We start from the raw sequence: 14,824 nt of genomic DNA on the forward strand, positions 1-14,824 counted from the left end.
TAGTACAGTTGATGAATATTTTGATGAACTGGACGACGGTGTGAAAGGAACATCTTTCATGAACATACTTATTAAAGACTGTGTCATGGCATTTTTGCACCTGTCTAAGCTGTATGTATCGAAAAATGCAAATATGGCATATGATGACCATTATAACCACTTTTGATGATAAGGTATCTCCCCTGTCAGGTGAGATATTTGCCTTTGACAAATAACTTTCTACAGGTAATAAATTTTTCCTATAGGAAAAATCAATTTTCTTACAGGATATTTGGAATTCCTATAGGAATTTAAATTCCGATAGGATTTGAACATAACTCCAATAGGATTTTAAAATCTTATAGGAAATCTCAATTTCCTATAGGAAAACTACCTGTCTGATTCAAACTCTTACAGGGATTTTTTCTTTATTATTGAAAATATAATTCCACGCAATAGAATTTTAAGACAATCCTATAAGATTTTCATTGTTTCCTGTAGGAAAATTATTTTTGTATAAGATATTAATTTTTAAAGGTAAATATCTAACCTTTTAGGTGAGACACACCTAAATTAAAGTAGATATACACTCCCTAGACAATATTCTACCATTTGGTATATTTGGATTTGTACGAATTGCATCTTAAGCGGGTGTCAAAATGCTGTCTTGGCACTGGGGTGATTATCCGGCACTGTGTTATTATAAAATAGACTTATTGTGGCAACGTTCTGCCACCACTTGTTAGATTATTTATTTTTAAACAATAAAATACGTTCTTTGGTGATTCAGGTGGGATGTGAAGGTTTCGACATTGCATAAAAAATACATAGCCGATTTTGTTAACTTTTTTCTGCTATGATGGCTACCTTTTTAACCCGCATGAATCATCAAAGAAAGCATTTTATTGTTTATATTTACATACGCCCTTAAACAAATAAAAACATTGAAAACAAAAAATGATTGTAAAAAGTAAATAGATTGGCTAATTAAGTTGAGGTGAAATTGGATTTCTTGGAAGGAATTAAACAGTCCGTGTTTGAGAAATAAGATTTGAAAAAAAAACAACAGAGAACAGGAACTTACATTTGTTGCTCATGTTTCTGAAGTCATTGCTTACACATTAGACGAAACTCTCAGCTATATGGAATCGTCAAATGATACCTGCAGTTCAGATTTAGTTTTATTAATGACATTAAAATATCGAGCCACAGCAATGTCTTGAAAAGTTTGAAATATCATGGCAGTCTTAAAATAAAAATGACTAAACTTCAAAAATCATCATCTCACTTGAAATAGGAAGTCTATTCAGTATCACACAAAAGGCCAAACCCTCAATATGCTTGTTGACAACACTTTTATGGGTACTCGTACTAGAAATCACTCGAATATGATGATCAATGGTGAACCAAATGCTAATTTGCTTAACCCTGATGGTGTGCACCTCAATGATCGCGGAATTTCTCAGATTGCAGCAAGTATCAAGATATCTGTTCATGATTCACTTGGTGTTCAAGTACAACATTCGAGAAAATGTTCAAGAAGGCGACCTTATAACCGTAAATCACATGATTTACTACGTACATGTACCTTTTTATTGTGATTATTCCAGTCATCATTTTGTTTTTTGGGGTTTTTTTTGACAAAAAGGAAATCCTGTCACAAAGGAGTCAGGTTTTATTGCACTATATTCAATGTATTTTTTTTCAAATTGTTTTTGTATTAGAGGTTACTTTATTTCAAATCATCTATTTCTTTACGTAAAGAAAGTTCTTAATATTAATAGGAAAGAGAGAAAGCTAAGAAATGGATACAAATAGAGATTATAAATCACCAAAGTTATCACCTTTAAACGTAGGTGGCCTGGTTGCACATGAATTGGACAAAACTAAAGATCCACATTTTATAAACATTATGAGAAAATATAACTCTTGACTTAAACAATTGAGTCAATACAAGTTTCCATCTATTGGTAATTTTCATGTACATGCAGTTAGTAGATCTAGAAATAACAACAGGTATTTTGGAAAATTGACCTGCCTCACACCAGGTGGCCCAAGTGTGGTGGAATATGTAATAGTGTTAGAAAATTTTTATGATCAAATTCTGTACTTTTGAGTTTACAGCTTTAATCCTACCCTGCCAGATTGTCATTATTTATTGCAATAGACATTTTCAGCACATTTTGTTATATATATGTAATTTGATTCAAAACAAATATTCCAAGCAAGAATTCAAAAGACGTTATCTTATAGCAAAATTTATAAAAAATATAAGGATTTTATTTCAGTTTCTGATACTAGTACATGAATTACTTAACAGAGATCGAGGTTACCAATTTGTATTATTTTTCATATCGTTCAGATAGCAAGTATCTCTTAGATATGAAAAATGTTGCTTATTTAGCTATATGTATAGATTTTTGAATAGCTATGCAGTTTTTACGTTTTTAAATGCAATATGAACATAAACTATTAAAGATTAAAGTAAAATGCATTTAAATGCTTATAAAAAACAACTCATAGTATAAATGTTTAATGGAACACTGTGTTTAAATAAAATAAGTATAATATAACATGAAAATATAAGTATGGAATTACTTTGTTGAAATCTTTGCATTGTGAAGATAAGATAAAATATAAAAAAATAAATGGAAGGGCGCGTCTAACCTTGATCTGTGAAGTTATCCTCCTTTTATTTTTAACTTACGGATCCGTTTTCAGTAAATGGACTTATCTAAATTTGGGTCTTTCAGTGAAACTTGTTTGTATTGTTGATTTCAATTCAGTAAATAAAAACTACTTGAATTCGCTGGGACTTTCATTTACAAAGAAAACATTGAAAAGGATGACTGCACTTAAGGACATTTAAAAATTGCGATCAAATAAATGTTAAAAATGGGCATCTTTCTTTTAATTGTCGGGATTGCAAATGTCTTAATTGCAACTTTATGTGATTGCATCGATATGAAGTTTCATATTTACAAAGAACGAAGTAGAAGTCATTACATTATCTTTAATCTCCATAGGATAATGGGGACGCCCACTTTTTAACAGACATAATACATAGTCAACGCATGTTTGTCTATGGCTCCCCTTTTAATGGTAATTGTATATTTATATGTATAAGCTTATGTTAAAAGGAGATCAATAGACAAACATGTGCTCATGGTTAAAGAGACAAAAATTGGTTTCTTCTTGTGCTCGATTTCTCTGTTGTAAACGTTATACTTTGACCTGTTTAATATTATAACTACCACGTGATTTTTAACTCAAGGTCACTTCGTGAATACAAGACTCCCGTCACTTGACGTGTCATGTAGAACGCATTTTCCCAGGCGATATTTGTTTGTCCATACGTATTTTTAATTCTTTCCAATCGAGTGATGATTTCTTTGAGATATCTTTAGGAGATTATCGGTTCTGTTTGTTACTGATTGATCTACTTGTTAATTCTTTTCGAACAATCATCAATGGCAACTTATACTAGCCGATTTTATATGTTATATAATTTATAAAAAAATAGCAATACGCAAACACCCCCCCCCACAGAGAGAGAGAGAGAGAGAGAGAGAGAGAGAGAGAGAGAGAGAGAATGTTCAGTTACATGTATAGTACCGCTTTTCTAATTAGATAAAAAATATCGTTCTGCGCGTAAAAATCATTTTTTTTCCTTATTCCGAAAATGTATATGATTCTATCCTTGAACGCTTGCAAGTCAAAGTAATCAAGAAATATTTTGCCTTTTCTCTGCAATGTACAAGTACTTCAAACTATAGTTCTTTCTTGTCCTGTTTCCTTCTTTGTCTTTCGTCCTTTTTTCAAAATGGACGTATAATTTGTTTGATTTTAGTTTTTAAAAGGGGGTTACTAGAATCTTTGATCTTGATGAATGGTAAAACGGTCGTTTCTCTTATGGTAATTTTTTTCACAATCATTTTCTATAAAAATCTTGTTTATGGGCGATTCGCACGCACCACGAGAAATGGATGTACGCTTGACGTAAGTATGACGTACGTTTACTGTGCGTTCAGTTGATATGTTAATGGTGAGGACAAGCGACTTGCAGTTAACATACGTGTAATGCAAGGGACAAGTGAGATCTCCTTTCGTCATTAGCGCAAGTCAAATTGTACGATTATCGTACGAGTTTCTTGAGTGAAGCGCAAGTGTAGCGTACGTTTTCAGATCTCACAAGGAAACCGTGGTGTCCAACAGCTACTGTGCGTGCTTATAGGAAGCGTGCGTCCTTCAAAATCGTAAGATGCACTTGCGTGTCTCGCAAGATTTTCCTTAAAATATGCCCGTAGACGACCCGTAGAAGCACGTACGACCAGTTGTGACTAAGGCTTTAAATTAGACGTTCAAACTTACATAACCAAATTGATGTGGACTTCTAAATAATAAATCTCATCTAAAAATAAACATGAAATCACATATGCTCGTTAATAACAAAGATTTTTTTCTGTACATTTTTTGACACTATATTTTAGTCGCTAAAGCAAACTAAAAACATGTTAATACGGCTGTTCAGTTTAATATTTATGTCTCTGAATTATCTCTGAATTAGAGCGTTCATAAAAGCTTTAAAGCGACGATATACAGAATCTTCATACAAATAAACAAAAACATGGATATAAATATAAGCATTGAATGCTTATTTTTTTGATGGCGTCGGTCCTCACCAAAGCTGTGTAGGTGTAGACAGAATATAACACTACTCTACGCGCAGCATTTAGTTTGTCTGCACAGCTTTGTGTGTTATGGAACCAATGACATCTAAAAATAGGCATTCAATGCATGAAGCAAAAATGTTAGTATTAAAGTTATTTAAATATACAAAATCAAAAGCAATTCAAGGACGTTAAATATTTGAAAATGGACTGTAATTTGAAAAGCAATGTTCAGAATGATATCCTTAACTATGTCATACTTTAATGTTTTTGGTAAACAGACTTGATAAGGAGATAAAGATTCGGACCCTAAGCAATTTTCTCGAAACATCAAGAACTTTAAAGAATTATAATCAGGTTTGGTTAACAGTAATAGGCCCAAAGATCGATATCAACAGAAAAGGACTGGTTCCTAAAAAGGGCCTTGGAAAATTTTAAATCTGTAATCTTTTGCTCGTAAATTATCATCATTTTGTGACATTTAAAGATAGAGAACACGTTTTCTTATTGTTTATTTAGCTACCGGGTATCAAATTTGAATGTGTGTAATATAATTTTTTTTTTAAAGAAATGGGTATGCACGACTACTTTTGGTCATGAATATTGAAAAAAAGAGAAATATGTTTAAACATCAAATCCTAGGATAATTAGATGTAATACTATCATTTATTGCATACCATTTGACTTATGGATAAAAGAAGATTTATATTATCTAGGATTGTAGTACATTGTTTTAAAATAGTACTGAAAACCTGCAACGAAAAGGCGTCTATCTTCATTTACTTTCAAGTCAAGTCAATTTAATATTGTGCTGATTTCCATATTTGTTAAAACTATAAAAAAAATTATGAAAAAGCAAATTTTCAATTTCAATTAGTTCAACACTTCCAAACTTCAACTGTTATATGATAAAACTTGGAAGGAAAAAGATTTTGTCATAGTTGATTGGACAAAATGACGTATCTGATACTTGTACCTATGGATATTTGCAAACCTCATTTTACTTTCGATTTAAGACATAACGCGGATGCGAAATTTATAATTGCAGATGTAAGTATTTGAACTCTCTCTCTCTCTCTCTCTCTCTCTCTCGTTTTTAAAAAGATTGCTCAAAACGTTACTAATATTATGTTTAGTAAAAATGCCGTAAAACTAAGATTAATTAGCACCAATTTTGATTCGTTTTGGCACTTTCTTCGTAAACATTAAGTTTCAATCTGATCTGAAACACCGGAGTCTAAAAACATTTATTATGCGATTCCTAAAATAATATTACAAACATGGCGACTAAAGATTCAAACATTTTGTTTCATTGTTAATGTTCATCTGTTTAACTTATTTAATTAGATAAATGTGCTTTAAAAAATAAAATTGTACAAACTGCAATATTTATCAAATACTAGTAATATTTATCAAATACTAGTAATATATTTAATGAATTATTATATTAAATTTAGCTAATTAAAAAAAAATATATGCATTTGTTACATATTTTTTTATTTTAGAACATTCAATGTTTATGTTAAACATACATCCCTCCAAACGACGGTAAATCTGTAATGAACTAAAATTACTGACCATACTATCATTTAGTGAGATTTCAATTGGATGGTCTTTTTTATAAATAATTTGAAATATATGAATTTGCATTGTTTGTTGATTTTTCATGGCATAACTTGCCTGAAGAATTTACTTGCTGCGGTTAAAAACTAGAACAGAATATTTAAGTTAATAAAACATTACGTCAGACAGGACAAAAAAACCTTGGTTTTGTCTATTATGGGCAATGAAACTGAAATCCAAAAATTAAGGTATCAACATTGAAGTGATTTGAAATGGAAAAATATATCAACCTGCAAATTAAAAGTATTAGTGAAGTTGAAGTGAAAATCATTTGGACCTGGGGTACTGATGTTATTGATCTAACGCTGTTTTAGACTAGGTAAATAGTGCGCCTTACAAGTTTTCCTATCTGAAGAGATATCAATACATTCAACCATGTTGCATGCATGGAACTCTGGTCGGCGTAGTCTGTTTTCGTACGGTGACTTTTTAGCAAATTGATTTTTTCAAAATGCATTCAATTTAATTGTGCAGTTGATATAAAATTGCTTTCAAGTTTGATTTAAAAAATCTTACGGGTCTGTCTGAGTAACAAATAAAGCAAAATAGGATGCACTCCAAATGTCCTTGGTATGTATTGTAAAAAAGTTAAAACCCGGAAAACAACTGAAGATTGTGCAAGATTTGGAATATGATATAAAAACATGGCAGACAAGGCATTTTTAGTGTGAGGTCTTAATGAAAAACTGAATGCCCGGATCGATGAAAAAAGAAAGTCAAATCAACACTAACTAAAAAAGCCGAGCAATGAAAATGCAAGGAAAGGGTCCTTGCCTTGGTTTTTCCAGGGTTCTACAAAACAAATATTCATTTAGAAGTCTTTACAAAATCTATTGGTTACTAAATTGATCAGTGAACCCGGCCCATACCTTAGTCTGTTTGATTAAAAAACATTATTTTCAAGGAATCGAATACATGTTTAAGTGCAATAATCACCAAGAAAGTATAATAGAAATATACTTAGTATAGTAACGGACACATTTTGAAAGAACAGTTGGATAGTGTTCATATAATGTTCGTGCAATTTAGCCTTAAATCATTTAAAAATGCGTAAATTGTGTTCTTTTCAAAGTAAATACTTGAAAATTGGACACAACCACCACCAGTGTTTATGCTTTATGACAAACTTTAAATTTGAATGTCATATCAACAGGTCAAAGGTCATCTAGGATTTTTATCAATTTTTACTTGCGTCAAAATTACTTAAACCTTAATTGATCTAAATCCGATGGTTAAATTTTCTTTATTTTAATATATTTTAATAATAGGGTCATGAAAATTATACTTTTGAATTTTATTCAAATTTGAATGATACATTTTCTTTTTAGATACCGTAAAGTGTTGCAAATTTTCACAAACGTTATTTTTACATTATATCGCATCAGAAAATATCATAAGTTACCAGTTAAAATTTATATCAGTATCTATAAGTAACAAGAAGGTCTCCTGTATAAATTGCAACACAAATATTTTTGATATCTTGAAAATAACTTTATGGCATAGGAAATTATAAAAATGACTGTATCATTTTATACTACACTAAAATGATATTGAAATAGTTTTTTTGGGGCAATGTGGCAAACAACTGTGATGTCGGATTTTTTTCTCCAAATTTTATATATCTAAGGATTTCATTCCAAAGAAAAAAATATACAAATTTTAGAAAAATCAAATTATATTAAAAAGTTTGCTTTTCTGTTTTGTACTACCTTAAACCCGCCCAAAACACCAAATTACAAAACTGTTTGAAAGTTTAGGAAATTGTTAACCAAAAATTCCACACAGCAGCCTGGACCAAAGTCATATTAGCTATCAAAAAGATGGCAATTGCTAACCTCTCAGAGGACAACCTTCTTTAAGAAACTTAAAACTATTATAGATAATAAATAACGTATAATACTAGCAGGACAAACTTTCTATGGTCTGCCAAAATTAAAAACTCAGCACCTTTACAAACAATCACTTACTTCTCTTATGCAGCTGTTTAACTAAAAGCACAGCAGGTAATATCAACAAACAAAAACATTTAAATCTTCAAAATCATGATAATCCTCTGTATATCTTCAAGAAAGAAAACGATTAAAAAAATTAAATATTCACTCTTTACAATAATCAGATATAATTAATTAAAACAACACACTATTTTGAATTCGCAAGAACTAGCAACCAAGGTTACCAGTTGTAGATGGGTTCTTCACAAATGATCTTACAGAAGTGTTAAATTCACATTGTAGCCACACTTAACTCTACGTTGCCATAATTTCGATGATATTTAATTTCAAATTAGTGGAAAGGCACACTTACTTGTAAATATGAATTATATTCAAATCTTTATAATTATACTTAGATATATCTGCCCTCTTCATGAAAAACACATGCGTTTTATGTTTATTTCAGTACCATAACGTTTTACGTGTATCTGTGTGTAAAGCTTTTATTCTAATAATCGGTAAAAATTATGGTAAAAATTTGATTTCTTTCAGATTACAGGGAAAATTAAAAGCGAATACTCATGGATATTTGCAATATTGCGACCACAATAAGAACAAATGTATCAATTTTTTGGAGTTTTATTAAACAACAACCAAAAGAGATTATACTTGGAACAATTGTTGGATGGTAAGAATTTCACATAATGAAGTTTAATTATGTTATAATTATGAATAACTTGAATCAATGTTCTGTGTGGTATTTTAGTTCCAAGTAACACGTTCCAAAAAACTGGCTGAACGATCACTGAAAATTTATTTTTTTGCTGCATTAAAAGAAGTGTGTTAAATATCTAAAGTTATATATGTACTTATATTTGGATTAATGTCGAAAAAATGAATTAACAACGTCTCATATACATGTATAAGAAAAGCGGTGAAAAATGATGACTCATATCCCCTTAGTTTCAAAAAGAAAAATGTATCTCACCATAAGATTTATTAAAACACATAAGAGTCGTAATATGAATTCAATTCGGATTTGGGGTATTTCAACAACAAAAAAATTAGACCTTAGTTTATAAACTGATTAAATAATTGTTAATAAATGGCATATATCTTTGGCATCATAATCTTAATATAAGTATTTTAAATTGTATTTTACATCATTATGTACACGCAATAACGAAACATCAATGACACATTGGAAAATTTGTTCTTTTGGCCGCAGAAATATCATTTAAGTCACGTACAAAATACTATAATGAAAGTACAATAAAATAATTTACTTTTTTTCAAGGCATGCTATCTAATGTTTTCTCAATGTTTTTTTTTATGTGCATAACATTATCATAGGACAGCCTTTTGGATTCCTTTCATCATGGAAAGAGTAGCTGTCGTATATGTTCTTGCAGATTTAGCAAGCGTATTTATGGTAAGATTTGGCACTGATATCCAAAAAACAATGGAAATGAAACATGCTGAACTAATCTAATAAATATTTGGTGTATAATTTGAAATTTAATTATAAAAAATCAAACTAACCCTTTAAAAATGAACATCTTTTACATTAGTATCAGCTTTTGAATTTTAAAGTTCATTAGGTCAAAAGGGTTTCTCAAAAGATAGATTTATAGGTTACAATGGATACAAAAAGTCATCAATTTGTTATTGGAACCAACTGCATAATTGACAAAAAATTGTTGAAAAATATTCCAATTGGATTATTGAAAAGGTGTTTGTAGATTGCATGAATACATAATCAGCCCTCAAGCCTCTAAAACTTGGATAATAACACTTTTCACGACTAAGTTAGGCTGAATAAGATCTTTTAGTTCAGCTAGTGGGAATCTGTAAAACTCTAAGTGGGAAATGATTCCATACAGTACATATATTTAGTTCTAGAGGTCGTGAGTTCGAGTCGTTGCCGGTGTAAGGAGGAAAAGTGACCCGCGTAGAACATTGACCCGAGGGTTAAATTTCTACGGCGACAAAGTATTCTATGACAAGTGGGGTCCTTTTTCTACAGTAGAAAACCATTCCAGACCTGTAGATCAACCCCCCCACACACACACACACACACGTTGAAAACTGACCCACATAGAATTTTGACCTCACTTATAAACTACATAGAAATTATAAAAATTAAAGCGATACGTTTCGTATTCATGTTTTGGGAGTGTCGGGGGAAGGGTGGGGGGCGGTGGGGGGGGGGGGGGGGCAGCGTAAGCATATGAAAGATTAGACAGAACTAAGTATGCGCCTCCCGTTCTACCCCTTTAACATATATAACATAACTTTTAACAAAGCGATGTCTGTATTTTTCTTGAAGTACTTGTCAGCTTGCATTGTGGGGCCCCTTCGCTAAGCCTTTTTAGGGTTTCAGGCCCCCCCCCCCCTAGGCCTGAGGTAAATGCCTTATGACGTGCTCACATGCGCTCCCTTTTTGCATTATGCTCGTTTTGCTAAATAGGCCTCATTATTATATTAAAAGATTTAATAGACAAACCTAAAATTAATGACTACGTATTGCATATTTTTAGAAGAAAAACCCAGAAGACATGTAAAATTTCGACAAATAAAGCGGCCAAACAAAACACCGTCACACCAACAGACTTATGTAACCGGTACACAAAAGACAGCGACTCGCGTGTAAATTTGGAATGATTGCGCTTACGTTCCACTAAATGTCTGATATCTCTGCATCGCCGCAATTATATGCTCAATAAAGTTGTGTAAGTACAGGCACGTAGCATCAATTTTTAAAGTTAATAGGACAGGCTAATCCGAAATCAGGACAAGCGAAAAGAAGAAAAAAGGCAAACATTTTCCGCTAGTTTTCAAAATTCTAATGCGTGGGGGTCGGTAAGGTTGCGGAGTGGGAGGATTTTTTTCTATTATTTTTTATCTGCCTCCAAAGACGGAGGGGGGGGGGGTGGGATTGGGAAGGGGCTCCTTCAATTTTTTACTTAAAAACTTAAAAATGTTACCATGGGAGCAGAGGTCTGAAATTCGACTTCGTTGTTTTAACCACAAAGAAAGTGGCTGGCTCTTGTAATCAAAAGCTGGAAAACAAATAAACAGAAACAAACACTTTTTTAAATGAAGACTTTGGTGTCAATGGCTAGGCCCCAAATTTTGGCCTGGCCTAAAATTTGGCCTGTACAAAAATTTTGGCCTCTATTTTATTTTCATATTTGATTTACATAATTGATGATCGTATTGAATTTTACTGATTTAAGTGCAATACACATGAATCATCACACTAGATGGCTTTTAGTGTCTTATAGTGATAATTCTATTGAAACATCTTTATAACTACAGGCACATGTACGAATGATTGATTCTAATAGATTTTTATCAAGTCTTCTTTTAAGTTCCAAAGTAATTTAAGAATGTTATACTGCCATTGAATTAGCATGGCATCTGTTTTTTTTAAAATGTGCATTGTAATTTAACTCAGACTGCTCTCAGTATCGGCCAATACCTATATCAAATACTTGTTTGAGAAAAAATTGCAGAGACCAGTTTCAGGTTTTTTTTCAACGAACAGTAAAGGTCACAAACGTTTAGCGTTGTTCAATGTTCTGATATTGAAGTTCCTAAATTTGTTTCCTAAATATACACATGCATAAAACTATACTCAAATCAAACGGTAATGATTATTGGCATCGCTGAATCAAGTTATTGGGGGATGCAATGTTGCAGTCATTCACAAATGACATTATATCAGACCGAATGTTGTTTACCTGACAGTTGCATTTTGCCTAAAATAAACCTTATAACTAATCAGATCTATAACGAACCGTCAAGTACACTGCAAGACTAAAAGGTCCCCTTTCCGACTTTCTATATGCAATATGCAACACGTTGATGATGACTTCTTTTTTTACTCTTTTTTTATTTGAATTTTCCACTTTCACAACAAATACATGTACATACGTGACATTTAAGTCTGTTGTAACAATAAAGAAATGATTGTGAAAAATATGGATGGTGCATGAAAACCGATCGCAGATCTAAGGAATGGGGAATTCAAACATATAAAGGTCACTTATTAAATTTACCTATAATAGGCCTCGACCCCATTCCAATAAATATCCATCCGCACCCCACCAACCCCCCTCCCGGATAAAATTTTCTTAATTCGCGCATGTGGTGAGATGATTATGTGCCTATTTCAGACCAATGGTTAATGATTAATTTCTCATTGTAAGAGAGTTCATGATGAACAATTTAATTTTCTCTTCCCCAGTAAATTTACTGGTGGCAGTTCCTGTTTACAATTTTTCATTCATATTAACATCGTTCCTATTCAGTCATGGTTGAACAATGCACTTTAGTAAAAGAAATATATATCTTTTCTTTTTTTGAAAAATTAAAAAACAGACTGAAACAAAGATGATAAGCAAAGACAAGTGATCAGAAAAGTTAACTTCAGCTGGTTATTTGTACAAGGTTTTACAATAAAAGAATCTAAGTACCAAACAGGCAGTGTAATCCCCTCCCATCACTACCATCCCTGTATCCAGAATAGAATAGACCCAAACATTGAATAAAGAATATGTATTAAAAGTTAGTCAATATTCTACGAGGTCATTTTTCTACAACCCACACGGAGAAATATGACCCTAATGCCATAATTTCTACGATGTAATCCAAGTATTCTACAACTGAGTGGGTCATTTTTTCTACGTTGAAAAATGACTACTCGATCAATATTTTACGGGGGTCACTTTTCGTCGTTACACCGGGACAGAGGTAGAGCTCAAATATTTTGTATTTCCCTCTGCTGTTTATATAAATATGTACACAAATTGCTCGTGTCATTAGCCATTTTCATTGCTTTTTATATTGACTTCATGAGTGATGTTGTAATTATCATTGTAATGGAAATGTAAATGAAAAAAATGAGGCCAAAACTTACATAACATGTTTTTAAAATCATTTTTTAAAGCAACGAATAATGAAGATTTATGTATGTTTCTTGTTGCATATACACTTTTACTATTTACTATTTGTGAAACTCGAAATTATAATTCATATTTCAAAACTGTATGTTAAATTTGATATTTAATAATTGAAACTTAAAAAAAATGATTGGCTTCCTTGAAGCCAAAACTTAGTCATATCCCAGTAAATTCCTGCTTAGCATGTTTCTTGGATAGCTTGGTTAATATCGATTTTTAAAACGTATTTATACAATGTCTGAATATATATATATATATATATATATATATATATATATATATATATATATATATATATATATATATATATATATATATATATATATATATATATATATATGTCTAAACAGAGTGTTGCAAAACAGCGGGAATATTCGCTAACCTGAAAAGGACCTTTAAATATCCGTATCGCTTGAAGAGTCATATCTAAATATAGACACATTTATACGTAGACGACTATATTTACATAGCGGGTATGTTCCGTTTGTATGCAAAATACAGTGATACACAAACATTTTACGCGTATTTCTATCGAACACGGCAACCACCAAATACAGTAAGGAAGATGGTTATGTTTACTCTATTTTGGTGTTAACATACATGTATATGGATTTCAATTGTCCAGCGTGTTTTAAGTATCATTCTTATGATAGACTATCTATGAAGTTCTATGGAGTTACATGGAAATGTCTGATTCGGGGTCTTCAAAACCGTCAGAGTTGTAATTATAATCATCGCATTTTTTTTATAGTATGTACAAGAAGATAAACGCTAAGTCCATATAAAAAGGTTGAACAAATTTATCCGTACATATTTTCATTAACCTACTGCTTCATTACCGATTCATACTTTTTAATTGATTTCTTTTACCTTTTTTTTTTTTAGCTTTTAACAACCTGTACATGTATTTCTGAGATCGGCGTACCCGCTTATTACCTAAAAATGGGGAAAATCAACTTTCTACATTATATTATATGCGAACATTGTTTTAAAATCCTTTGAATGTTTATAACTCTAGTTGATAATGGGGACTTCACATGGACACAGCAAGAAATCTTGAAAAAAAATGAAGCACGCATGCAGAATATTACATTGACAAACGTTTAAATAACTTTTATTATTCTGACATTCTTAAATTTTCTTATACATAACCTTTAATTTACATGCGATTAAAAGAAATATGTATATAAATTTCCAACTGTTTCGGGATTCGAACCCCCTATCAAAAAAGTCGGTCATGATTACTTCCTATTCTCTCTCCGTTACCACTCGACTAACCTAGACGTGACTTTATGGTGGGGAATTTAACAAAAAGTTCTTACATTTCAAAGGTGTTTATGATTTTTCGCATAAGTTACATTTTTTAAAAATATGCCTCTATGAAACAAAACGGAAATGGCAGTTTTCAAAAAATGTCTTAATCTAAACTTTAAGATTTAATTAATTTTTTTCAAGGAGGCAGTCTTTTTACAACGAAATTTCCTCTTTTATAAAGCGTTAAATCTGCCACATTTGTCTGTGTAACCATTTTCAATTCTATGTAATGTTCTTATTAAAGTAAAAATCATCTTTCCAGATAAAATTCTACCCTGCTTTATATACAACGTTGCAAGCAAAAAGAGAATTACATCAACATCTGTAACTTTAATTTTTC

This window comes from Crassostrea angulata, chromosome 5 (genome assembly GCF_025612915.1).
Source record: "Crassostrea angulata isolate pt1a10 chromosome 5, ASM2561291v2, whole genome shotgun sequence".
Lineage (NCBI taxonomy): Eukaryota > Metazoa > Mollusca > Bivalvia > Ostreida > Ostreidae > Magallana > Magallana angulata.